The sequence below is a fragment of the Pinus tabuliformis genome, chromosome J, assembly GCF_031772625.1.
Source record: "Pinus tabuliformis cultivar Carrire ecotype Pingquan chromosome J, CPIR1, whole genome shotgun sequence".
In the NCBI taxonomy this organism is placed as follows: Eukaryota; Viridiplantae; Streptophyta; class Pinopsida; order Pinales; family Pinaceae; genus Pinus; species Pinus tabuliformis.
Genome location: NC_142295.1, coordinates 165,569,488 through 165,594,923, shown reverse-complemented (window position 1 = coordinate 165,594,923; position 25,436 = coordinate 165,569,488).

Here is a 25,436-nt window from a genome sequence, read left to right as displayed (position 1 = left end):
AATTGAGTAGCCGCGCGGCTTGTTGGCAAGATTAAACTTGTCCTTCATTCTCTCGGCGAGGCTGCGCTCGCTTGTCTTTCCACCAAATGCTTTAGCCGGATTCAACAACGTGATCCTATGGATCAACATATCGGTGATCGGTATTGGTTCTCCTAACCATAGGCACCCATCGTGCACGAAGAATATCAATTGTTTGATCACTATCAAAGTTATGGGCGTGCGGTTGTAATGCGGTACCCATAGAAAGTTCAACAATCCTGCCTTGTCCACCCCTTTTATCCATTGTCTCGGCTCCAGCGTGGTCACACCAGAATCTTTATACAAGACGCGGGTCATAAACATATCAGTCTCTAAGTGGGGGAATCGCTGAGTATCCGCCAGGTCCTAATCCTCAAGTTTCAAATGGGGGATGTGCGCTAGGCGTAGTCCTTCGAACATGATCTTATCTGGCAACAATGGTGTGTTGAGTAAAAATTTGCCCTCATATAGGTCCTTTGGGACCTTCACCTTGTCTCGACACAAAGGAATGTATTCTGGTAGCTTTGAGATAGGGTTTGTGCCCTTAACGTCAATTTCTTCTGTGCCCATATCAATTTCTTCTACGTCCTCGTCAGGTTCTAGGTCTACGACCTTGCCCTTCTCCTGCACGGTGGGCTTCTATTTCTTCTAGTGCTTTCTCGACGACTCACGCATCGGCCTGTGTCGCTTTCTGCTTATCCTTCTTTGCCTTAGGACCCTCTCTGTTCGGCATAGGCCTCAACCTGGGTGACCTTGGCGACTTCAACATTTTTGCGAGCATTTCGACACTTGCAATCTCAGGGGCAGCTCCCTTAGACGCCATCGATCCTTCAACCTAGCGGTTTCCACGGGTGCCGACATGAGTCTAGTAAGAAGCTCTTGGGTTGCTTTAGGCAATTTGTCAAATACTGAACTCGCTACCAAAGCCTCAAAACTCTCAAGGTTCATGCGTCCCTGATAGCTCAACACCTCAATTCTCAGAATGCAAAGTGTTTTTCGTTGGGTGGCCATCTATAATTTATAGGAAAATTCGAATTTGAATCCGACCTTTCCCCCCAAAATGTGCTAATAAATGATAGATTGGTGGTATATTTTCAAAGATCTCGCTCTTAAATTCTGGCTTAAATGCCACCCCCCTGCTCCACTTAGCCGTTTTCTCATTATCAACTCATGAACAGTGGCCATAATGGTCACTTTTTGGCTGCCCTGTGCAGTCTCTCCTCCTATAGCGCAGCTCCCTTCGCACTTCTACTGATACTGTTATGTTCCTCCTTTCCACGCAGTCCCCCAGTCGCGCAGCTCTACAACTCGAGCATAGTAGTTTATAGTTCCGTGCCTCCTTTCAGCTGCCTGGAGCACTAAGACTATGCTTTCACCATATAATCATCTGGCCAGATTCTAGGTGTATGGCTTCAATCAACTGCCATTTACCTTCCCTAGAAATAGCTCTCCATTCAACTTCACTCGCTGAACTGCTCCACCATCGGTAATCTCCTTGATGACATAGGGCCCCAACCAATGCATCCAAAACTTTCCTGGAAATTTATCAAACTTGCTGCCATATAATAACACTAAATCATTTACCTTGAAGGTGCGTAGTTTGATGTGCCAATTGTGTCATGCCTTTTCGCGCTCCTTTTGAACTTGTTAATGGAATCCAACCAAAAATCTATCCTCTTCCAGCCCTGTCAGTCGCGTGAGCCTTTCTTCCAAGGCTTTGCGATCCGCCATTCCTGTAAATGCTGCTATCCGTAGACTAGGTACAATGTACTCCATCGGCATCACATCTTCTATGCCATAAACCAACCTGAAAGGCGTTTGTCCAGTTAGCTTTTTGCAAGTAGTCCTGTAAGCCCATAGCACCATGGGTACATGCACATCCTAGACATTTCTTTGTGCATTGCATACCTTAGTCAACGTGTTCTCCAATATCTTATTAAATACCTCAACTATCCCATTATCTTGCGGGTGATATAGCATACTATTTTGGCGATAAACTCGGAATTCCTTCATCAACGCGTTGATCATCTCATTAAGGAAATGCGTATCACAATTGCTCATCAAAATCTTCAGGCAACCAAACCTAGTCAGTACATACTCAAAGATTAACTTTGTTGTTGTTGTCCCGGTACAATCCTTCACAGGCTGCGCCTCCGCCCATCTGGTCAAATACGCCGTCGCGGTGATGATGTACCACGCACTTGTCTTCTTTCCGCGAGGCTAAATTGGTCCTACAAAATCAATCGCCCACTTCTCAAATGGTTGTAATGACATCTATGGACCTAGAGGTAGCTCATCCCTCCGTGATGGCCTGCCCATCCTCTGACATGCGTCACATGCCTTACAATAAGCCTTGGAATCCTTATGCAACGTTGACCACCACAACCCGACGCATAAAATCTTATGCGCTGTTGCTTTTCCTGCATAATGTCCTCCCGCAGCTCCTCCATGAGCTTTGGCGAGAATGTTGCTTCGTTCAAAATCAGGCACATAACGTCGCAGTATTTCATCCAACCCCATTTTATATAAGTGTCATGCAATGAGAGAAAATTCTATCACGTGCACCACCAACTCCTTTTGTTGACTAGTACACCCCTCCGGAGTTGTGCTCGTCTTCAAGGAGTGAATGATGTTCGCAAAGTGATTCTCCGTGACACACACTGCAAAGAATTGCGCGTTAGGCAAGTGTTCCTCCAAATTAGTAGGCTCCTTTCCTGTTTCAATGCGTGACAGATGATCGGGTCCAACATTCAATCGTCCTGGCTTCACAATAACTTTGAAATCATATTCCTGAAACAACATTAGCCATCTACATATCTTCCCCCCCAACACAGGCTTTTTCATCAAGTATTTGAAAGCAGAATGGTCTGTATACATATTAAAGTGTCTGCCTAGCAAGTAGTGTCTGAACTTCTGGAGCACGTACACCATATCCAAAACTTCGCGCTCTGTCGTTGAATAATTCTTCTCAGCTTTAGACAACTTCCTACTCGCAAACGCTATAGGGTGATCCAACTCTCCCTCACCGGCCTGTGTCATTACTGCCCCGAGCGCAATACATGATATGTCCACATGCACATGAAATTCCTTCTTCCAGTCCGGGAAGACTAGGATCGGCACAGTGACCATCTTTTCCTTTAACACATCTAAGCTTTGCTGACATTCTTCATTCTAACAGAATGTAACATCCTTCTCTAGAAACTTCTCCATTGGCGTGGTAATCTGGGCATAACTCTTAATGAATTTTCGATAGTATCTAGTATGCCATAGCGTTGCGCGCAACTATTTTTACACTTCTTGGTGCTTCTAAATTAATTATAACTGCTATCTTAGCTGGGTCGACCATCAATCCTTGTTTGCACACCACATGGCCCGACAAAATTCCGAAGGGAACACAAAACAAACATTTCTTCAAATTGAGAGCGATCTGATACCTCCAACATGTATCCAACATCAATCGTAGGATGGATACATTGTGTTTCACCATCCTAAAAACCGTCCAATCGTCAAATTATACCTCCAGAAACTTGTGAATGAAGTCCTTAAACGCTGCGATGACCACGCGCAAAAAGTTTGTCGGCACGTTCTTCAACCCAAAAGGCATTACGGTATCTTGGAAGCACCCCCACTCTGTGGCAAAGGTCGTCTTAGTTCTATCCTCCAGTGCGATCTTGATTTGATGGTACCCCGAGAACCATCTGTGAACAAATATGCCTCCTGTCCTCCTACATTATCGAGCAGTTCGTTAGTGAACGGAGTTGGAAAGGGATCATGTACGCGGGCGTCATTCAACTTCCTGAGATCTACACATATCCTTATTTCATCCTTCTGATTCTTTTCCTGAACTACTATTGGCCTCACCCAATCAGACTCTTCTACTGGTTCAATAATACCTGCCGCAAGCATTTTATCCAACTCTAGGTGGACCCTTTATTTATACTTCGGATTGAGGTGGTAAGGCCTTTGCTTGATCGGCTTCGCATCCGATTTAAACGTAATTTTCATAACTCCCAGGTCCCATATTATCCCCTTTAGGTATGAGAACTTCGTAGGGAACAAGTCTTGGTATTCGCGGAGCAATTCAGCAACCTTATCTACTGTTGCATCATCCCAGTAGTCCCCAATCTTTGCAAACTTCGGCTTCGCCTCTATCCCAATGTTCACTTGTCTTGTTTTTAGCGGCGTGGTGATATCTAGATTTTCAATTTGCGGTCCTTCAACTTCGCGGTGACCTTCAATCTCTGGGATATTAATGTTCCTTGGGTCCTCGTCCTCTTCTTCGACAGTCACATTGTAGCACTCTAGCGTGTGGCGCAGCTGGGTGGTCCAATCTGGTTGAATTAAGTCCAAGGGATCCTGCGGTACTCTGAAGATTTTTGCCTTGACTTCCTGCAATGCCTCATCAATACTTTCAAACCCATCCTCAAAGCTAAACGTCATCAAGAATCCCTGTTGCAAAACGTCCCATTCTTCAGTGCCATGGCGGAGCTCTGTTTCCAAGTACCAGTTCATTGGTATTACATCCAAAGTATGACAAAACAGATGCACCCATTCAGGCTGAGGCTCCGCTCCATAAACCTTAGTCCATTTGACCAGGTAATTGCACGAATCATCCCCTCCATCATATTTCTCTGTCAGCCACACTTGTGGGTGACCAAACCGCAATATCATCATCTTTTTGTACACACGCCAATCATCAAAATTGTCTTTGTGCATACCCCACCATCTCGCAGGTGTAGCGCGCAGTGCCCAATCCAAGGCCTAGAAGCGATGCTTCTCTAGCACTTCCCTTTCGAATGCATCCAAAAATTTATCAACATCAGTTAAACCATCATAATGGCGTAGATTCCTTACCTCTGATGATACACAACGTAGCAACTTGGTCATCATATTACAACACAACGTAGACACTTCATGTAGTCGGTTCTCCCAGTGCTCCAACTCCTCATTTTGAATCTGATGTGCAGGAACTTTCGCAGTACTGGGCAATGCATCTATCTGCTATCAAACTCACCCAATCCTAATCTCGCGTCGTTATCTTAAAATTTGGTCTAAATCATCATCGTTTTCATAATCACGGACTGGTTCAGTATAGCGCGGTCCTTCTGCAGGGTCTAAGGGCACTACTACGCGGAGAGCTTTCTTCTCAAATATCATCTTCCGCTTCTTCAAATTGATTACCCCATTCATGTTAGTAGCCTAATTGATCCCAAGGAGTGCAGCGTAGGGATTGTTGTCATACACAATCTCTATTACTTCAAAATCAGCCAATGCGCTCGTGCCCTCAATATCAACTGCCACTCCCTGCAATCTTCCCATGGGGATGATTTTCTGCTGATTTGCAATTCTTAACTGAATCGAAGACCGTTGCGGCACAGGTCTCCCCATCCTCTCCCATGTCTATTTAGGCAAAACATTCGCGTCTGACCCCAGATCTAGAATAACTTGATCCATCTCATATTCTCCTATCTGCGCAGTGAGCCTCATCTCACGCCCTGTTCTCACCCTATGCTTACCAATCTTCCTAACTACACGTGGTTCGTTAGGAGCGTTTTATTTTCCGGTGCACTTGTTTATCAACTCCTACAGTTCTTTCATAGCCTTGCTATCATGCAACAACGTCATACAGGTCTCCAAGAAAGTAGTAAGCATGGAAGGGTGCATCTCTTTAGCTGGCTTATCTTGACTTCCTAAGGTAGAGGCCTCAGCTAAGCTTTTCTTTGCTTCCATAAACGTTTCCCTTGCATGTTCTAGATCAAACCCGATCTCTTTTTCTAGCGCTTTGTGGACCCACTCACCTTTTTCAGGTTTCTTCCCCTTAGCTTCGCCAGTCGTCATTTCACTCCACAGCATAATATTTACCTTAGGATCCTCCTCGCGAGGCTCAGCCCTCATCATCTGCAGGTTCTGAGTCAGCCGCTGAGGCTGTGCTCCATTTTCACGTATCATAGCTAATAATATAGGGCAATCCTCTGTCACATGGTTAAATTGAGTACAATATCGGCATGACAGATGTGTCGGATTCAGGAAGTCTCGCGTGTAGTGTCCCGGGCCTCCACAGTTTTTACAAATGACCTATCCCTGACCTCTACCAAGTCCACCTCCACCTTGGCCTCGTCCACGCCCCTGATATTCGCCTTGTGCTCCCCTAGTGCCTTGGTCCAGAGGCCGAGTTTCTGCATGCACCCTATATGTGGGTATTCTATCCATCATTTGCTCATAACTACGATAATTACGCTCATCATAACCTACTGATTGACATAAGTTGCATAAGAGTTGTTGCGGTGTATGTACAAATTTCTGCAGCAAATGGAAATTGTCTATCGCATGTTTTCTAGCTATTTGACAGATAACACACCACAGCACGGGCCTTGTTCTTGGTCCTGCTGGAGCTTCTGGCCTTAGAGGCATTGATCCCCCTGCTGCAACATAATTCGCGAATACTGGACAGGGATCTTTGTCATGCCCCTGACTTTTGCACTTCAGGAACCAAACTTCTTTGCACACTTTTGGCCTAGCTATTCTATCTTTCTTCAAGCTCTGAAATTCTAGGCACAGGTTCTGCAACTGTGCGTGAATATGCTGAACCCCTAAATTAGCATATTGCATCAGTGTCTCGTCCAATCTCCATGGCTTCTGCCTGGGTTCCAATATTTTGTTGTGACAAAGCAACCCTTAGATGAGGCAATAGCAAAGCCACAAACCATTTGCGATGCTACCCATCCGTAAAATTCATGTTGGCTTCAGGGATTGTGCGCTTCAACCTCTAATCCAAATCCTAAGGTGTCTTTCCAAGCTTCATCATGATCTCCTTGAATCCCACAATTGGCTGAGCTTCAGATTTGGGCCTACTAAATTCTTTATTCAGCGCGGTCTAAATATCGGCTAATGCAGCCATCGGATTATCAGTGCAGTACTTAATGTACCATGTCAGCACACGTTCTTGCAAAGCAGTAACCAATGTGTCTTTCTTCATTTGATAATTTGTAATACCCTGAGCTTCCCATACAACCTTCGCGACGAACCAAAATTGGTATGGGTCCTCAGTTCTTGACCCTTGAACGCAGTCAATTTTACTGAATTCGCCACATTGGATGGTGGCAGAGGTGGCGGTGGTGTGGGTGAAGGTGTATACAATGGAGGTGGTGTGGGTGGATGGGGTATTCGCGAGAACCCTTGTCTTATTAGTTGAACAGTGCTCTGCGGAGAAGCTTGTGCTACTTCCTCGTCATCACTCAGAGGAGGTCCAATCAGTGAGCTATATTCAGGGCCTGTTTTCCCTCTATTCCTGAATGTCTTTCCACTTCACATAGCTCCAAACATCAAGGTATTTGCATAACCCTCTTTTCACACAAGAGCATCTTAATCCAAGTATTTAAAGACCTTAAATATTTACCTCGCGGTCCCTTGAAAAAGTGGCGCTCTGCTTCGTTGTGACTGACCGAAGTATTGACCGTGAACTTTGTCACGAACCCTCCTATGATACTGGTGGGCTCCAGTATTGTAGCAATAATGCTACAACTCCTAGAGCTTCCTATCTCTAATTTTATCAACCCGGTAGTTCGTACAAACTTGGAAGCGTCGGTGCTGTATGCACAAGTACTAGCTCTTGTCGCAGCTGTCACTTGGTCAGCTGGCACAAGTCCGCTAGGGCTCAAGCCAACTTCTATATGCTCACAGAAGAAGCTTTATGAATGATGGACGAAAGCTAACTCAAAGAAGACTAGTCTATTTGCAGAAAGAAACTGAAAGCCAATAAAGCATGAAAACCCTAGTAAACCCTAATTTGACTAGGCTAGACCCTAACTATGCAAAACTGTGAATGAAACCACTACCAATAATGCCATTACTTGCAGTGAACTGAAATACATGCATCTAAGCTACTTGTATCTGAAAAGACATGTTTTTGTATTTTTTTCATTAAGTGGTTGGATTTATTGTGATGATGCTTTTGATTAGGGTTTGGTTGTGCAAGAGCGGTTTGAATGGAAGGAAAGCATGGGCAAGGTCAGGATGGCTAGGGGAGGTCCCAGAGGGTCTCTAGCATCAGTCCACAGAAGTCTACCACGTTCGGATGCTCAGCAAACGAGTTTGCAGGCTTCTACAGGAAGTCTGCAGGGGATCCTACAGGAAACTCAGGGATTTCTACAGGAGGTCTGTGCAATTCTACAGGATGTTTGGCCGTGGAAGTTTTGGGAGATGGTGAAGTGCTGGAGTGGTGTGGGAGGATAGGTGAGATGGAGATGGAGCGGGTGATGGCTCAGGAGCAGAGAAATCAGATGGAGGAAGAGTGCATGCAGTGGGTTGATGGCTTGGAAGGATGGGATCAACGAAAGGTTAAGTAAATGAAGCTACGTGGCAATAGATGAGTTGGAGGATCAATGAGCTGGACAGAGGCCGAGTAGGTGGATTGAGGAGAGATCAAGAAGAAGAAGAAGAAGGAAGTGGAATGATATGGAGCAGCGTAAATGAAACAAATGACTTATGCACCAAAAACGAGAATTCATTAACCTATGATAACTGTGCCATGAAACCTATGAACAACAATGGAAAACCAAGAAATGAAACTCGTGCATGGAAGTGAAATGTAGAAGTATGGTTCAATATCAAAAGTGCATGTATGGATCTTCAACGAAAATGACTATGTTGCAGCTTGCATGGAAGTGAGAAGAACTGCGTTTCTTTTTGGTGGCTGGTTATGGACTGCACCCCAATCCCTAACAGAGATGGCAGTGAGCCTTAACAACCTTTTTCTGGAGCTCCAATAAGTTATAACTATCCTCCTATTGAATCTAAGTAACTGAAAGCAAATTCACCATAAACTAATCCTATTCATCCTCATGAAAAAGACTAAATTAACAGACTGTAAATTCGAATTGCATGTTAAAGTAAAAACTCAAAGTGCTGGAACGAAATGCAAACAACATTACAACACCGAGGAGATCTATTGCTCTCAGGTTGGGCCCTAACCTGAGAGCTATAGCTCCCTTAGAAACTCAGAATGAGATCAAAATCTGCCTGCCTTTATTCATAAACGAGAATCTGATGTCATGCCAAAACTGGCTTACAAAAGGAACAAACACCGAGCTGTAGCTCGTACTTCCAAATTACAAGAGCAATACAACAGTTCAAAAAGCTCCTATCCAAGGCTACGGCCTCAGTATTTATGCAAAATGATCATCCAACATGTGTCCTTGATTTGTGGAGCTCGGCTGTCCAACTGAAGGTTAAACTGCTGATCCTGTAGAACAGTGATAACTGCTGTTCCTGTAGAACAGTTATAACTGCTGTTCCTGTAGAACAGTTGGCTGCCTCTAAGCTCGGTGGGGAGATGGATTGGAGCTCGGAGCTATGGTGGGAATCACGAGGAAGGTCCTCAAGACCGTGGACATCCTCTCCTAAAAACCAGCAGTGCCACCTCATTGTCTCCTTGTCTCCTTTTTCGTGGTCTTTGCTCCCTTTTAATGCCAAAACCTGAAATCACCACGTATTAGTCACGTAGATAGAATGCCTACCCTTCTTCCTACAAACAACACGAATAAACCAAGAAATGAATGCATAAGCAATAAAAAATGAATGGTTTGAGCAGAGCAAGTAGGCCAAATGAGCCCAAATTGTACCAAAAATTGGGGCTCATCATCACCCCCCAGCTAAACTATTTGCTCATCCTTGAGCAACTTTGCTCTGGCTCCTCGTCTTTGGCCGAGAACTAGAGCCCGGAGCATGCTTTTCCTTTCCTGTTTTTGGTGGCCCTGCCTTTTCTACCGAGGGTGGCGCTGCTTCCTTTCCTATTTTTGGCGGCCCTGCCTTTGCTACCCCTGGTGGTGACGAAGGTGGTGCTTCTTCCCCCTTCCCCATTTCCTTGAGCCAGGCTTCGGAAGGCGATTGGCCTATTTTTCGTGTCCAGGAAGTTATTTTTGGGCTTCCCTTCTCAGGGGTGGCTGATGTTTTAGAGGGGGTTCTTGCACTGGGTGAAGTAGGGACATCCCCTAAAATGGTTTGGCTGCTGGGTGGAGGCTGTGGCTTGCCCGTGGTCATCCTCTTGCTTCTCCTGGCTTCAGATGGTAGAGGGGTCTCCCTCTCCCTCTTCTCCTTCGGTTTTGGAGATGTACTGAGGGCGGCCAGCGCCGCTGCTGCCTCCTTTTCGAGAATACAAACCTTCTCTTTCTTGCGTTTTTCTCTCTCAGAGCTCCTTGTAGAGGGCCCCTCCTTTTCAGATTTCGGGCTTCCTGTAGAAGATTCTTTCTTTCCCGATTTTGGGCTTCCTGTAGAAGACCCGGCTTTAGCCACTCCCGGGCTTCCTGTAGAAGCCCCTGCTTTGGTAGTTTTCGGGCTTCCTGTAGAAGGCCCTTTCTCTGTCTCCAGGCTTCCTGTAGGAGCCTGTTTCTCAATGACTTTCGGGCTTCCTGTAGAAGCCCCTTTTTCCAATTTCGGGCTTCCTGTAGAAGCCCTTGTCTCTGTCTTCGGGCTTCCCGTAGAAGCCTGTTTCTGCAATTTCGGGCTTCCTGTAGAAGCCTTTGTCTCCGTTTTTGGGCTTCCTGTAGAAGCCTTTGTCTTTGTTCGTGGGCTTCCTGTAGAAGCCTGTTGCTCAATGATTTTCAGGCTTCCTGTAGAAGCCTTTGTTTTTGTTTTCGGGCTTCCTGTAGAAGCCTATTTCTGCTTTCCTGTAGACACAGGTGTCTCCACCTCCGCTTGCTTGCCTGCCTGAGTTTTGCTTTTTGCTTTGGTTGCAGGTGCTGTTGAGGTACTTGGGCTGACGTGGACCACCTCAGCTTTGTCCATTCTGCTCTTCATCCTCTTTTCTCTTGCTGACAAGATATATGTGCCACCTTTTTCTTTGTCCTCCTTCTCCTCATGCTTCTTCCTTTGTTCTCTCCTCTGTACTGTGGTCGGGGTCTTCTGGCCTTCTTCTCTCTGTCCCTCGGCCACTGCTTCTTGTTCCTCACTGCTGGAGGAACCCGTTTCTTCGATCAACATTTTAATGTCCCCATCTTTTGTCAAATTCCGAAAGGATTCCCATGAGAGGGGGACCTTATATGAGTGTAGTGCATCCTCCACAAGAAGCTTGATCAACCCATGGTGGGCTATCTGATCTGGTATGCCCTCTTTCAGCTTTGTGGCACACTCCATTAGAGACTGCAGTAGGTAATAAGGGATGCTCAGTTTTTGTTCTACAGGAAGATCAATTCGGTGCCTCAATTCAGTGAGCAGCCGAAAGTGATATGCATACACGATGCTGAAACGGCCTTCACAAGTGATATATTTCATGATTTGCAAACTGACTTCATTCCATGGTGGCAACAGGCTCGTTCTTCGCACCCCATTTTTGTCCTCCGAGAATTCTTCCTCAGGTGGAAAGAATTCTTTCTTTGCCTGCTGGCTCAGCTTTCTTTCTTCCTTATCCCACGGCAAACCCATAGGAAAATTTGTGATCCGGCTGATATGTTGCGGGGTGAGCTTGAGGCTCAGACCTCTGAAGTTCACTGTGGCCAGTGTCTGGGATTTAGGCTTCAGAGCCTGCAAGAACTCTTCGGCCACTTCATCATCGTAACCCTGCAGCTTATCACAAAAAGGCATCCATTGTGCTTTGGTGAAGAGCTCTACCACTGCCGGGTTTTCCCTTAGTTTGGTTGAATCAGTGGGTTCCCGTCTTATAAACCCACCCGGCATGATGAACACGGTTGTTTTAATTAAAGGTGGCAAATGCAAAAGAGATTTGGTCTATTAAGACAGAGCATGCACATAATCCACAAAATTCAACACAGTCTACTTCACATCCTGTAGAACGACAACATAGGCACAGCAAACAACAATTTCACCGATATCTTTATGACCAGACTGTGGATGATGGTCTTGCCACTCTTACTAACCAGTTGCATGAAGAGTTCAGGGTTACCTCGTTAATTGGCCACCTTTTTTCGTGAGGCACCCGCTTCCCTGTAGAAGACTACGTTCCTGTAGAGACTGCGTTCCTGTAGAATTGCGTTCCTGTAGACTGCATTCCTGTAGAAACTATGTTCCTGTAGGAGCAGTGCGCAATTCTCGGGGAGGACTGTAGTTGGCCCGCGCTCGAGGTGTGCTTCACCGGCGTTCTGGTAGCCAACAGCTCGGCGTATCAAAGTGCAGAGGAGATCAGAATAGCCACCCGAGTTTGAAGTGGTGGTTGATAAATGCATGCGCATGATCTAGCCGATTAGATTTTGAATCGGCGCAATCCGTGGCGCGGGGGATGAGCTGTCCCCGCCGGACCGTTGGGCGACGTCATCCATCATTCGCCTGCGTATTCACTTGCTGCCGCATCCATTCCCACAGATTTGCCGCCGCCTTTTCCTGTTAAACTCTTGCTTCCGACGGGAGTGTTCTCACGTGCGTGCCGCACATTCTCTTTGTCGTGGCCGCCACCCAAACATCCAATTACACTTTAACTAGCCGACGTGGCCAGTCGACTGGCCATACGGTCGCTCAACCATTCAATTTTACGCTATGCAAACAATTTCAAAGTAAAATTCATGCGATTTGATGGAAGGAAGGGTTGAGACACTTACCTGCGTGGCTGCACACGATTTTTCCAGTTCTTGGACGATGGTGAGTGGATCTACCTGCCGCATGCGACTTACACAGACCCGGAGGCTCGTGGTTACAGGCTGCCAACGATGGAGTGGATGTTTTGCTTGCATGCGCCCGCGTTTCATTTCAGATGGCGGTGCTGTGAATGGTATCCACTCGAGTAGGTTGAACTGTTACAGGATTCCCGCGAGGCGTCTCGTAACAGTCCTTTCTCCTTGGGTGCATGCTGCACGACGGAGGATCTGGCCTTTCAATCACATTCCCGGAGCTTCTGATGCCTGTGGTATGAGATCTCAGCATTTGTTTAACTTCGAAAATGGCTTTTCCCGCGAGAACTCATCGATCTTCTTTGTTGGTGCAGGGAACTTGGTTGCATGTCGACAAGGATGGTGGAGCAAGGTGACAGCAATGTGCAAGGGTGCCAACAGAGGCTTGCATGCATCCAAACCAATCCATAGTCGCTAAATCTCCTTTTAAGATGAATCCTGGGCCGTCCCAAACTTCTACAGGAAGTTTCCTGTAGAACACAGAGCTTCTTGTAGAAAGTTCGGCCTTCCTGTAGAAAGTCTGTACTTTCCTGTAGAAAATCCGCGCCTTCCTGTAGAAAGACTGCATCTTCCTGTAGAGGACTCAAACCATGATAAAATTGCACATACCTTAAAAAAACATTGGTATCCTTGGAGGAGGTGCTGGTGAGGTCTCTTGACAGCAACGTAAGGACCCCTGGCTTTGAGTTGAAGGCTTCCTCTCCTCCATAGAACATCTGCAACCTGCATGCAATTTTACCATATTTTTCTTATTGTTTTTTTTTTTTTAAAAGATAACAGGGGCGCCTCAAAGAGGTTTTCACCCTTGCCATCTGCCCTGAGCGCCTCAGAGAGGTTTTCACTCAAGGATCTTTTTCAAACCTTTTCTCTCTTTTTTTTTGAAAGACAATAGGGGCGCCTCAATGAGGTTTTCACCCCTACCACCTGCCTTGGGCGCCTCAGAGAGGTTTTCACCCAAGGATCTTTATTATTTTTTATCCTTCAGGGTATGCCAAAAGCAGAGGCAGAACCCTTCTCTATGACCAATACAGATTTCTCCATAGTTTTGATGAACTCTTGTCTTGAGAGAGGTCTCCTGTAGATCTTCAATCGATGCCCATTGACAAGCATGGGAATGGCTTCCTCATCAATGGTTCGAATGAGGACAGATCCATTGTCATGGCATTTCTCCACTGCATATGGTCCTAGCCATCTTGGTTCTCAGCTTCCCCTTGAAATCTTTGTATTTGGAGTCATACAACAAAGCCCAATCTCCCGGCTGAAATTGCTTGTCATGGAGATGTTGGTCATGCCACACCTTTCTCTGAAGTTGAACCACTTCTGAGTGAAGGAGGGCTTGCATTCGGTGCTCATCCAGGCCATTCAGCTGCAATAGCCTTTCTTGTTGTGCATGGCTAAGATCTAGGTCCAGCTGAGCTGCCATCCTCAAAGTGTTGTATTCAAACTCAATGGACAACAAATCTTTCTTCCCATAGACCAGCTCATATGGTGTGAAGCCGGTGGTGGTCTTCCAAGTGGTGTTGTAAGCCCATGTGGCTTCAACCAGGCGATCTGCCCAGTCCTTTCTGCTGCTGCTCACCACCTTAGTCAAGATCCCTTCTAAGGCTCTATTGGTGACTTCCACCTGCCCATTTGCTTGAGGGTGATAAGGGGTGGAAGTCCTGTGCTTGATCTTGTGATGAGCTAGTAGATCTTCAACCAGGTTGGAGGTGAACTGGCTCCCTTGATCGGTGACCAGCTCTCTTGGATAGCCAAACTTATAGAAGATGTTTTCTCTTAGGAACTCGGCCACCTTTTCTTCTATTGCTGCTTTGATTGCTTTGGTCTCTGCCCACTTTGTCAAATAGTCAGTACACACAATGATGTAAGTCCTTTACCTCGAAGAGGGGTTGATTGGGCCCACAAAGTCCATGCCCCACTTCTCAAATGGCTCAAGAGTCACTTGAGGTTGGAGAGGCATCTCATCCCTTTGGGTCGGTTTCCCCATTCTTTGGCATTGGTCACACTGACTGACATATCTTCTGACATCTTGATGAAGTGTGGGCCAATAGTAGCCTGCCTGCAGGATTTTGAAGGCAGTTCTCTTTGCTGCAAAATGTCCTCCACAAGGCCCATCATGACAAGTGAGGAGGATATCAAAGACTTCCTCCTCCCTCACACAACGCCTTAAGATCTGATCAGGGCCAAGCTTGAACAGATTGCCCCCGATCCAAGTAAATGAGGCACTTTTTCTGATGATTCTGCTCTTCTCTCTGGAAGATAGGTGTGGAGGGAACTGTGCTGAAACAAGATAGTTTGCTATATCAGCAAACCATGGAGAGAGTACTGAAATAGCAAACAGATGTTCATCGGGCATCTGGTCATCCACTGTTCCATCCTCATCTGCAGACAAATCCAATCTAGATAAAAAGTCAGCAACAACATTTTCTCTACCTGGTTTATCAACAATGGTCAAATCAAACTGCTGCAATAAAAGTAACCATCTAATAATACGAGCATTCACATCTGGTTTATTCATTAAATATCTAATAGCAGCATGGTCAGTATGTACAAAGGTCTGGTAACCAGTAATATAATGTCGGAACTTGTTCAGTGCATGGACCACAACCAAGAATTCTTTCTCGGTTACAGTGTAATTCAGCTCAGCTTTGGACAAGTTTTTGCTAACAAAGTAAATGGCATATGGAAGTTTTTGCTCAACTTGTCCTAAAGCTGCACCTATGGCTTTGTTCGAGGCATCAGTGTGGATGTGGAAAGGTAGGGCCCAATTTGGACCTCTCAGAATTGGGGCTGACACCAACTTGTCCTTCAATTCATTTAAAGCCCTCTGACAATCGTCAGTCCAATTAAACTCCACATCTTTTGCCAACAGGCCGAACAATGGCGAGGCTAGCTTGCTGAAATCTTTGATGAATCTCCGGTAGTATCCTGCTAATCCCAAGAAACTCCGGACATCCCTTACCTTTTGAGGAGGTGGAACCCTCTTGATGAGAGCAATTTTGTTAGGATCCACCTGCAACCCATGGCAGGAAATGGTATGGCCTAGCACGGTCCCTTCAGTCATTAGGAATTCACATTTTTCAGGACTCAGGGACAAGTTCATCTCGGTGCATTTGGTTAGGACTTTTCCCAGGTTGGACAATGCTTCCTGGAAGTTGGCCCCATAAGGAGTAAAGTCATCCATATAGATTTCTACTGCATCATGGACCAGCTCCGAGAAGATGCTCAAGACAGCTCTCTGAAAGGTAGCAGGAGCATTGCATAGCCCAAAGGGAAGGACTCGATAGGCAAAGGTACCCCAAGGACAAGTGAAGGTGGTCTTATCTTGGTCTTCCGGGCTGATTTGGATTTGGTTGTACCCGCTAAACCCATCCAGGAAAGAGAAGAACTTCTTTCCTGCCAGTCCATCCAACACTTGATCTATGAAAGGTAGAGGGAAATGGTCCTTCTTGGTAGCTTTGTTCAGTTCTCGGTAGTCCACACAGATTCTCCATTTCCCATTTTTCTTGGGAACCAACACTAGAGGGGACACCCATTCACTATCTGAGATGGGGTAGATGAATCCGGCATCCAACAGTTTTTGCAATTCTTCCTTGACAATGTCCTTAAAGGCTGGATTCATTCTCCTCTGAGGTTGCCTAACCGGTTTAAAATCCTCTTTGATGTATATATGATGGGTACAGACCGAAGGATGGACTCCTTTCATTTCCTTATAGCTCCAAGCAAAAGCATCTAGGTGGTTGGCCAACAGGCTACACAGCTCCTTTTCCTGGGAAGGAGATAGGGAGGAGCTGATCTTTAATGTTTTCTCAGGGCCAAACTCCACACTCTTAACTCTGGGAGTGACAGGGTTGGTTGTACAAAGATCCACTAAGGTGCTAGCTTGGGCATCCTCCACCAATTTCTCTAAGGGTAGTGCACTGGAAGGTGGATTCTGGATCAAGGTCTCGATCAAGTCATCCTCAGTTGGGGGGTCTCTTCTAGTGGTATCTAAGGTGCACAGAGGTGCTGAGTACACCTCGTCTTCCTCTCCTTCTTCCAACCAGAGTGGTAAGTCATGCTCTAAGGAGGGTTGGGCAGGAGGGTATAGGACTAGCTGCTTGGACATGGGACCATTTTTTATGGTCATGTTTCCTGCACGACAACTTATGTAAGCATCTGCAGTAGCTAACCAAGGCCTTCCCAAAATGAGAGGATATCCAGTAAGCTTGGCCTTTGGTTGCAGAACCAGGAATTCTGCAGGGTATTCCCAAGAGTCAATAGAGACCAAGACATCCTCCACAATCCCTTCGGGAGTCACAGTGGAGCGATCTGCTAATTGCAGTACTGTCGAGGTCTTCCTCAAGGAGCCCTGAAGATTAAGTTTAAGCATGGTATCCCTGGTCATCACATTAATGGCAGCCCCCAGGTCAATCAAGGTGTGAGGTATAATGGTGCCATTGATGTGAACATCTACTACAGGACTTCCAGGATCTAGGTACTTTGGGCAGATGACTTGTCCTAACATAAGGTCAGACAGTTGTCCTATGACATTGATAGTTGAAGCATCTTTCTTCCGTCTGCCTGGGTGTTTGAAACACTTCTCCTTAACCAGTTTGTTGTATATTGGCACATCCTTGATGGCTTGGAGAAGTGGTATTTTTACACACAACTGCTTGAGCTCACCCAGAAGCTCATCCTCCTCTGGGTTGGGTTGTGTGGTGGCTGTTAGTCTCTCAGGAAAGGGTGGAATAGCCTTTGGTTCACTTTCCTGTTTATCTTCCTCATCCTCTGGGGGAGGAGGTTGGCGATCTGGTAGAGTCTTTCCAGACCGAAGATTGATCTCCTGGATCTCCACCGCATAGGTAGGGCATGAGGTTTCCCCAGTGTATACCTGCTGGGCCTGTCTATTGTTGGGGTTCGGGTTCAGTTGAGCAGGCATTTGAGGTTGCCTTGGAGGAGCAGGAGGTAATGGCTGAGGTTGAACTGGTGGTGGAGGTAAGATGGCAGGAGGAGTGTTGTATTGGGGCCTCCACCCCGACTGAGGTGCATTCCATTGAGGCTGTGGCTGGGCATGTGAGTGATATGAATGAGAAGTAGGTTGAGTGGGGTACTGAGGTGGATAAGACCATGGAGGAGGCATGGACCATGAAGGATGAGCAGGGGGACCCCAGGAAGGCATAGGAATCGATTGGTTGGGGCTGTAATAAGCTTGAGATGCCCCTTGCATCCCCTGCTGATAAGGTCTAGATCCCTGTGGCCTCCTTTGGTTGAGGTAATAGAGAGGCTCTGTGGGAGCTTCTGTCCCTTGGTACATGGCTTTAAACCCAGGTAAGGTTGGACACTGATTTGTGGGATGGTCCTCCTCACAAACGAAACACACTTCAACCGAATGCAATGGACATTCGTTCTTAGGGTGTCTCCTTGTGCACCGAGGACAGAAGACAGCCAAGGCTCTCTCAGCTTCTTCTTTCTTTTGCTGAATCCTGAATGTGTCAAGCTGCATGGCAATGGTCTGTCTCACCTCACTCTTAAGATCTTCTAATTGATTTGCAAGCTCATGTTTGGAGAAAGGGACACTAGTTGAGAGGTGGTTTCCTCTACCTCGTTTCCGAGCTGCCCTGGAGTGGTTTCTAAACACAGTCTTGATGTCCTCATAAGGCAGTTGGTAAATGTCCCCCCCAACTAACATGTGAAGGGTATCTAAGAGGTCTTCAGGGACTCCTCGGAGCAAGACCAACTTGAGGGATTCAGGGTCAAGTGTGCACCTGGCCCGCTTATAGCTTAGTTGGAACCTTTCCTCATAATCCTCTAAGGACTCATCATTTCCCATGGTCATCCGAAAGAGTTCCCCCTTTGTTTCCTTGGACCTATAGTAATCCTGGTACTTGGTATTGAAAGCTTGCTGCATCTGAGCCCAAGTGGTGATACTATTCCCAGGTAAGCCCATGAACCAGCGTAATGCTGCATCCTTAAGAGTGGAAGGGAAAAGTTTCAGCTTTTGCTCATCTTCAGTATAGTCATAGGTTCTACAAAGGACAACAAACTCAAACAGGAAGGTATCCGGATCTTCAGTGGTCAGCCCATGGAAGTGAGGTAAGGCGGAGGGGCTAATGTTCTTCATCTTCATCTCTCCATTAGTCTCTCGGATGGGGAAGGCACCTTCTATTTTCTCATCTTCTCTCCTATTGTCAGCCATAGCTTCAGATGGAGTGGTCTCTAACTCTTCTTCTACTATAGGGTCTTTGGATATCTCAGGATGTTCACCTATAGGATCCTCTGGGTCACTGTCACCAAAGAAGAGAGAAGGGTGACTCAGTGATGTGGTGGGGGTGTTTGGTAGGAATTTGCCTGATCTATCTCGGTTCCTACGAGGCATGAAATGGAAAAGACTTTCTTTTTCTTTTGATTGATTTTGTTTTTTTTTTCTTTTTTTGTACCTGCAAAACTGAGACAGATTGATCTACAACTAACTATGAAAGATGCAGAATTAAACTGAAAGCAGGAAAGAACTATTCTACTTTGCTCAAATGAAATTGCAAGAATGGAAATGCTAGTCTACGCTTGCAGAAAGGAAATGCTAATCTATGAAAGCAGGAAATGCTAATCTATGAAAGCAGGAAATGTCTATGCTACTTTTGCAGAATGGAAATGAAGTAAACTACTTAGTAGAAGGCAAGAGTAAGAAAGTAGAAGAAAAACAACAATGACTAATACTCTGACGCGTCCCCGGCAACGGCGCCAAAAAGATGGTGGGCTCCAATATTGTAGCAATAATGCTACAACTCCTGGAGCTTCCTATCTCTAATTTTATCAACCCGGTAGTTCGTACAAACTTGGAAGCGTCGGTGCTGTATGCACAAGTACTAGCTCTTGTCGCAGCTGTCACTTGGTCAGCTGGCACAAGTCCGCTAGGGCTCAAGCCAACTTCTATATGCTCACAGAAGAAGCTTTATGAATGATGGACGAAAGCTAACTCAAAGAAGACTAGTCTATTTGCAGAAAGAAACTGAAAGCCAATAAAGCATGAAAACCCTAGTAAACCCTAATTTGACTAGGCTAGACCCTAACTATGCAAAATTGTGAATGAAACCACTACCAATAATGCCATTACTTACGGTGAACTGAACTACATGCATCTAAGCTACTTGTATCTGAAAAGACATGTTTTTGTATTTTTTTCATTAAGTGGTTGGATTTATTGTGATGATGCTTTTGATTAGGGTTTGGTTGTGCAAGAGCGGTTTGAATGGAAGGAAAGCATGGGCAAGGTCAGGATGGCTAGGGGAGGTCCCAGAGGGTCTCTAGCATCAGTCCACAGAAGTCTACCACGTTCGGATGCTCAGCAACCGAGTTTGCAGGCTTCTACAGGAAGTCTGCAGGGGATCCTATAGGAAACTCAGGGATTTCTACAGGAGGTCTGTGCAATTCTACAGGATGTTTGGCCGTGGAAGTTTTGGGAGATGGTGAAGTGTTGGAGTGGTGTGGGAGGTTAGGTGAGATGGAGATGGAGCGGGTGATGGCTCAGGAGCAGAGAAATTAGATGGAGGAAGAGTGCATGCAGTGGGTTGATGGCTTGGAAGGATGGGATCAACGAAAGGTTAAGTAAATGAAGCTACGTGGCAATAGATGAGTTGGAGGGTCAATGAGCTGGACAGAGGCCGAGTAGGTGGATTGAGGAGAGATCAAGAAGAAGAAGAAGAAGAAGGAAGTGGAATGATATGGAGCAGCGTAAATGAAACAAATGACTTATGCACCAAAAACGAGAATTCATTAACCTATGATAACTGTGCCATGAAACCTATGAACAGCAATGGAAAACCAAGAAATGAAACTCGTGCATGGAAGTGAAATGTAGAAGTATGGTTCAATATCAAAAGTGCATGAATGGATCTTCAACGAAAATGACTATGTTGCAGCTTGCATGGAAGTGAGAAGAACTGCGTTTCTTTTTGGTGGTTGGTTATGGACTGCACCCCAATCCCTAACAGAGATGGCAGTGAGCCTTAACAACCTTTTTCTGGAGCTCCAATAAGTTATAACTATCCTCCTATCGAATCTAAGTAACTGAAAGCAAATTCACCATAAACTAATCCTATTCATCCTCATGAAAAAGACTAAATTAACAGACTGTAAATTCGAATTGCATGTTAAAGTAAAAACTCAAAGTGCTGGAACGAAATGCAAACAACATTACAACAACGAGGAGATCTATTGCTCTCAGGTTGGGCCCTAACCTGAGAGCTATAGCTCCCTTAGAAACTCAGAATGAGATCAAAATCTGCCTGCCTTTATTCATAAACGAGAATCTGATGTCATGCCAAAACTGGCTTACAAAAGGAACAAACACCGAGCTGTAGCTCGTACTTCCAAATTACAAGAGCAATACAACAGTTCAAAAAGATCCTATCCAAGGCTACGGCCTCAGTATTTATGCAAAATGATCATCCAACAGGTGTCCTTGATTTGTGGAGCTCGGCTGTCCAACTGAAGGTTAAACTGCTGATCCTGTAGAACAGTTATAACTGCTGTTCCTGTAGAACAATTATAACTGCTGTTCCTGTAGAACAGTTGGCTGCCTCTAAGCTCGGTGGGGAGATGGATTGGAGCTCGGAGCTATGGTGGGAATCACGAGGAAGGTCCTCAAGACCGTGGACATCCTCTCCTAAAAACCAGCAGTGCCACCTCATTGTCTCCTTGTCTCCTTTTTCGTGGTCTTTGCTCCCTTTTAATGCCAAAACCTGAAATCACCATGTATTAGTCACGTAGATAGAATGCCTACCATTCTTCCTACAAACAACACGAATAAACCAAGAAATGAATGCATAAGCAATAAAAAATGAATGGTTTGAGCAGAGCAAGTAGGCCAAATGAGCCCAAATTGTACCAAAAATTGGGGCTCATCAGATACGATCAAGCCAATGATCGATAACGCATATGATATTATGTTCAGAGGCTTCCAATCTCCGCACTAACTCCAAGGTCCAAACTATCGGACCGTCAAGACTCCACCTTCCTTGGCTGTCTTTCAATTTCACGATCCACTCATATAATTCAACCGGGAAGGAACAAAAGAAGATTTCATTTATCTTTGTGTACAGATATCTGTCCAACCACTGTTCTTTTGTTAATCGCGGATTCATGTTCTCTTGTGCCGCGAATTCATGGATCTTTCTATGCAGCCATTCTTCGATCTCCTTCTTAGTTGGGTTCCAATGATATGACATCGCACATCTCTTTATGCAGATCTCAGTCCGGACAACATAACCATTTATTGGCTTGATGGGCCCTGACCCAGGTTCAACGTTAATTAGCCAAGCAAATCCCTACACTACTGGCCCTTTCGGCATCAATCCATGGAGCACAGACAAAAGTCTAACCCGAAGCAGTATGGGGGGATGCAGGAACCAAGTTTCCGCACCCAGAGATGGTAGTGATGTCGTTTTATACCCTAAACCTTCACGCAGGTCGATAAGCCTTTGAGGACTTATTAATATACTTCTCTTATTCGTCCTTCACACGTCTGCGAAGGTCTACGATCGTTCTTCAAGTACCCTAGATAGGCGGATCAGGCACTTACATGCCTCTATAATTACTCTTTACTTCTGTTTTTACCTAGATTAGCTTAAGTATTGAATAACTTCACATGTGTTAAGATGATCTTCGCGTAAACAAATATTCTTACTTGCGTTCATATAACAAAGCAAAACATATGGATTCGTGCATCAATACAACATTAAAACATAAACCCATTATTCATCATAACATAATCATATGCAAAAGTAAAAAAAATCATACACAGATAATTCCAGAATAATTCTCTTTATTGATGTTCAGATCCTCTTTACAGGCTCCAACTACCCTACGCACACAACTGCAGGGGTGCACACACTCAGCTGCGTACTTCTACCCTAGGCTTCTACGCACACAGCTACAAAGCCTCTTTCCTGCGCTAAGACTGTTCGCTCTTAGCTCTCACAGAACCCATTACATAAAACATAACAACACTGAACTGAACTGAACTTCAAAAATTGCCTTAGACTCTTCTAAGACTTCCCTTTTTATACAATCATGGTCCGCAGACCATGGGTGGATCTCTTAAAGTTGACACAAGTTACATAAATTAAGGGTGAAAACCCTTTTTGATTCTTTACATCTTCGCGCTCCACGGCCACAAAATGCAGAGACTTTACCTTCCTATACAAAAATTTTGGCTTTCTGCCCCAAAACTTGGGCTTTTAACACCAAGATTAACCCTAGGGGACCCGTTCCCAATAGTAGGTGAAGGAAAATGTGATAATTGTCACCATTGGGCATGGAGTCAAATTAAAACAAAAAATGATCAACAACAACGTTTAATGGAAGCTGAGACATCTATGGATTTAAAACTGATACAAATGAACACTCACAATGATACACAGTAAATGAAGGAAATTGGAGTTGTATGACAGATTTCCAAGTAATCAGGATACTATGTAAAACTAATAACAACAGAATAAAAACTCATAAAAGCCATAATAAGAATCTTAGGTACAAAAACAAAGTGTTGTAGATTTTCTATTATAAGAACAAAATATTACAGAAGGCCAGTTTCTCATATTCCAAATCAACCCTTCTTAGAGTCAGCGATCTACTTATTTATAGAGAAATATCTATTTAAATATTGTTACAACCATTATTGTGTTTGTATCCAATTATCCTTTAAGCACTTTTGAAAATCCATTGTACGCTCATAATAATAATGTAATAGTTAATATATTTTGGAAGTATGTGGACTTTTGAATATGATATGAACCTGGAAAGATACGAATATGAATGTATTCCCCCCCCCAACTGATGGTATTGGCAATTTTATGAAATGAAGAAGAGAAATGTTTTTCCAACAATTATCATTCTAGCTTTTTATGGAATTCTATGGTAAAAAGTTAGAAAATGACGTATCTTAACTTACCCTTTGGAAATGGATGAGTTGTATGTGTGGTGGCTACAAAACTCTGATCATAATCATCTTCAAGTGGCTGGGCAAAAAGAGTCATGGATAAAAAAATGTCAAGATGACTTTTTATTGCTTCTACTAAAACTTGTTGAATCTGCTCCAAAATGTTGAAAATAATAATCTTCATGTCTTCAAAACTCATTGACACAATTCCTACTATGTGAATAGATGTTCTAATGTCGAACATAGCAGGAAATTGTTTACTTAATGGCCACTAATGGATGCCACTAGTCAACACGAAAACTCTCACCCTTGATGACAATGAGAGTCAATATGCCCAAACACATTTTGCTAGGTAAGAATAAATTTGCCGATGTCGAGTCACCTAGAAGATTCGATAAACAAGGGACATTAATGTATTCCCATTGTTCGTCGGCATGAGGACTTGCCATTAAGGCATGCAAGCCTCAAGGTGTTTTTGCAAGGAATTTAGACTCAAAGGACTATGGACTCAATAATTTGCATTGAAGCAGGGTTTATTTGCGAAATGAAAATGATAGGAAAGGGAAAATGAAAATGGAAGATGGCAATGGAAAGTAATAATGGCAATGGGCAATAAGCATGTAACTGAGCCTCTTTCTTTTATTTGTGGGTTAGGAGTGGACAAAAAGTAATGGAAAGTGTATGTGAATGTAAATGGAAAATATGAAGGGAAATGAGGTGAATAGTTTATTATGAAGTATGGATGTAATGGAGACAATAGTATTTGAAAGTTTTGCAAGTGCTTGGATTTAATTTTGCATTAGCATGTGCTCATGCATTGATGTTTCTTCTTTGTTGCTGATCATCCTCTTATGAAACAAATTGGTCTCTAAGAGAGACACTATTCACTTGTAGTCATTTGTCCTTCCTCCTGGAACCTGCAAAAAAAACTAATACTTCTTCTGCAATGGAATGTAAGACTATCAAAAGAGAGAGGTGATCAATCTCTCTAGTTATGATATTTACACACAAAACTAAGAATTCATACTAATGAAACAAGTTCATGAAGGAAAACCAAAAGAATTTATACCTGCTTCGGAATTAGTGCCTCAAGTTACCTGTTGTTTCTTTTCAGCAATTTATTTCATTATTTACTATTTCAAAATCTGATGATGGATTTATCATTGTGTAGATCTTGTCAATATCTTTCCAATGACACTTGAATCGTCGAAATCCGATTTCGTATGAGAAAGTTAGACTGATTTGAATAGTGAGGTTTTTCAACTGCAGAATTGATGTTCAGCTGCGGAATGGCTTTCTAGCTGCAAAACGTGCACAGTTTCTGTAGCTAAAAGTCTTGAACAGAAAGTTAACTATTCATTTTTCATCACCAGTCCAAAATCAATCAATACCTTCTAGAAAAGTGAACAAATAATCTACTCATTTCATTGATATATATATATATATATATATTTTTTTTTTTACCTGTGAACCTTTTGTTTTGTTTTTCATTTTGCTCCTTGAATTTAGGAAGATCATGCGGTGACATAGTGATAACACACACCTCCAAATTCTTGCCCTGATGTTTTCCAAGCTACCTATGTAGTCATTTTTCCCTCTTGACACTTGGAACCTGCAAAAGCGTGAAAGTAGCTGCAGAACAACCGATTAGCTGCAGAATGTGGCTACGTTCTGTAGCTAAAAGACAGCCAAGACATCAGCTTTCTGATTTAAGTTATTGGAAAAGAGATTTTATGCAACCAAGTACCAGGAAGAAAGTCCAAGACCGCAGTTGGTGCACTTGGATGAAAACAGAGTGATTGCGTTCAGCATCGAGGGTATCCTATTACGTTGACCATCGTGACCTATAGTCCCACCTCTAAGGAAGGCAGGCGTATATGCTCAAA